This window comes from Gnatocerus cornutus, unplaced genomic scaffold, assembly GCF_029298725.1.
Source record: "Gnatocerus cornutus isolate USDA-ARS CGAHR unplaced genomic scaffold, icGnaCorn1.1 ctg00000038.1, whole genome shotgun sequence".
In the NCBI taxonomy this organism is placed as follows: Eukaryota; Metazoa; Arthropoda; class Insecta; order Coleoptera; family Tenebrionidae; genus Gnatocerus; species Gnatocerus cornutus.
In genome coordinates, this window is record NW_028275387.1 from 591,546 (window position 1) to 594,768 (window position 3,223).

Genomic DNA, 3,223 nt, shown 5'->3' on the forward strand with positions numbered 1-3,223 from the left:
CAGCCGTTGAATCTTGGTAAAAAGTGATGATTTTGTAGATTTCGTGCTCTTCTTTGCGAATTCAAGCCAGAAAACAACGAAAATCGGCGAGAAATCGTCGTTTTGCATCGAAATATGCGGATTTCTCTAAGAATTTTGACGATTTCGTGCAGAATTCTTCTGTTTTCTTGCAATTCAGCTGATGAATCTTGGTAAAAAGTCATGATTTTGTAGATTTCGTGCTCTTCTTGGCGAATTCAAGATAGAAAACAACGAAAATCGGCGAGAAATCGTCGTTTTGCATCGAAATATGCGGTTTTCTGTAAGAATTTTGATGATTTCGTGCAGAATTCTGCTGTTTTCTTGCAATTCAGCCGTAGAATCTTGGTAAAAAGTGATGATTTTGTAGATTTTGTGCTCTTCTTTGCGAATTCAAGCCAGAAAACAACGAAAATCGGCGAGAAATAATCGTTTTGCATCGAAATATGCGGTTTTCTGTAAGAATTTTGACGATTTTGTGCAGAATTCTGCTGTTTTCTTGCAATTCAGCCGTTGAATCTTGGTAAAAAGTCATGATTTTGTAAATTTCGTGCTCTTCTTTGCGAATTCAAGCCAGAAAACAACGAAAATCGGCGAGAAATCGTCGTTTTGCATCGAAATATGCGGTTTTCTCTAAGAATTTTGATGATTTCGTGCAGAATTCTGCTGTTTTCTTGCAATTCAGCCGTTGATTCTTGGTAAAAAGTCATGATTTTGAAAATTTCGTGCTCATCTTTGCGAATTCAAGCCAGAAAACAACGAAAATCAGCGAGAAATCGTCGTTTGGCATCGAAATATGCGGTTTTCTCTAAGAATTTTGATGATTTCGTGCAGAATTCTGCTGTTTTCTTGCAATTCAGCCGTTGAATCTTGGTAAAAAGTCATGATTTTGTAGATTTCGTGCTCTTCTTTGCGAATTCAAGATAGAAAACAACGAAAATCAGCGAGAAATCGTCGTTTTGCATCGAAATTTGCGGTTTTCTCTAAGAATTTTGATGATTTCGAGCAGAATTCTGCTGTTTTCTTGCAATTCAGCCGTTGAATCTTGGAAAAAAGTCATGATTTTGTAGATTTCGTGCTCTTCTTTGCGAATTCATGCCAGAAAACAACGAAAATCGGCGAGAAATCATCGTTTTGCATCGAAATATGCGGTTTTCTCTAAGAATTTTGACGATTTCGTGCAGAATTCAGCTGTTTTCTTGCATTCAGCCGTTGAATCTTGGTAAAACGTCATGATTTTGTAGATTTCGTGCTCTTCTTTGCGAATTCAAGATAGAAAACAACGAAAATCAGCGAGAAATCGTCGTTTTGCATCGAAATATGCGGTTTTCTCTAAGAATTTTGATAATTTCGTGCAGAATTCTGCTGTTTTCTTGCAATTCAGCCGTTGAATCTTGGTAAAAAGTGATGATTTTGTAGATTCCTTCTCTTCTTTGCGAATTCAAGCCAGAAAACAACGAAAATCGGCGAGAAATCGTCGTTTTGCATCGAAATATGCGGTTTTCTGTAAGAATTTTGATGATTTCGTGCAGAATTCTGCTGTTTTCTTGCAATTCAGCCGTTAAATCTTGGTAAAAAGTCATGATTTTGTAGATTTCGTGCTCTTCTTTGCAAATTCAAGCTAGAAAACAACGAAAATCGGCGAGAAATCGTCGTTTTGCATCGAAATATGCGGTTTTCTGTAAGAATTTTGATGATTTCGTGCAGAATTCTGCTGTTTTCTTGCAATTCAGCCGTTGAATCTAGGTAAAAAGTCATGATTTTGTAGATTTCGTGCTCTTTTTGGCAAATTCAAGATAGAAAACAACGAAAATCGGCGAGAAATCGTTGTTTTCCATCGAAATATGCAGTTTTCTCTAAGAATTTTGATGATTTCGTGCAGAATTCTGCTGTTTTCTTGCAATTCAGCCGTTGAATCTTGGTAAAAAGTCATGATTTTGTAGATTTCGTGCTCTTCTTTGCGAATTCAAGCCAGAAAACAACGAAAATCGGCGAGAAATCGTCGTTTTGCATCGAAATATGCGGTTTTCTGTAAGAATTTTGATGATTTCGTGCAGAATTCTGCTGTTTTCTTGCAATTCAGATGATGAATCTTGGTAAAAAGTCATGATTTTGTAGATTTCGTGCTCTTCTTTGCGAATTCAAGCCAGAAAACAACGAAAATCGGCGAGAAATAATCGTTTTGCATCGAAATATGCGGTTTTCTGTAAGAATTTTGACGATTTTGTGCAGAATTCTGCTGTTTTCTTGCAATTCAGCCGTTGAATCTTGGTAAAAAGTCATGATTTTGTAAATTTCGTGCTCTTCTTTGCGAATTCAAGCCAGAAAACAACGAAAATCGGCAAGAAATCGTCGTTTTGCATCGAAATATGCGGTTTTCTCTAAGAATTTTGATGATTTCGTGCAGAATTCTGCTGTTTTCTTGCAATTCAGCCGTTGATTCTTGGTAAAAAGTCATGATTTTGAAAATTTCGTGCTCATCTTTGCGAATTCAAGCCAGAAAACAACGAAAATCAGCGAGATATCGTCGTTTGGCATCGAAATATGCGGTTTTCTCTAAGAATTTTGATGATTTCGTGCAGAATTCTGCTGTTTTCTTGCAATTCAGCCGTTGAATCTTGGTAAAAAGTCATGATTTTGTAGATTTCGTGCTCTTCTTTGCGAATTCAAGATAGAAAACAACGAAAATCAGCGAGAAATCGTCGTTTTGCATCGAAATTTGCGGTTTTCTCTAAGAATTTTGATGATTTCGAGCAGAATTCTGCTGTTTTCTTGCAATTCAGCCGTTGAATCTTGGAAAAAAGTCATGATTTTGTAGATTTCGTGCTCTTCTTTGCGAATTCATGCCAGAAAACAACGAAAATCGGCGAGAAATCATCGTTTTGCATCGAAATATGCGATTTTCTGTAAGAATTTTGATGATTTCGTGCAGAATTCTGCTGTTTTCTTGCAATTCAGCCGTTGAATCTAGGTAAAAAGTCATGATTTTGTAGATTTCGTGCTCTTCTTGGCGAATTCAAGCCAGAAAACAACGAAAATCGGCGAGAAATCGTCGTTTTGCATCGAAATATTCGGTTTTCTGTAAGAATTTTGATGATTTCGTGCAGAATTCTGCTGTTTTCTTGCAATTCAGCCGTTGAATCTTGGTAAAAAGTGATGATTTTGTAGATTCCTTCTCTTCTTTGCGAATTCAAGCCAGAAAACA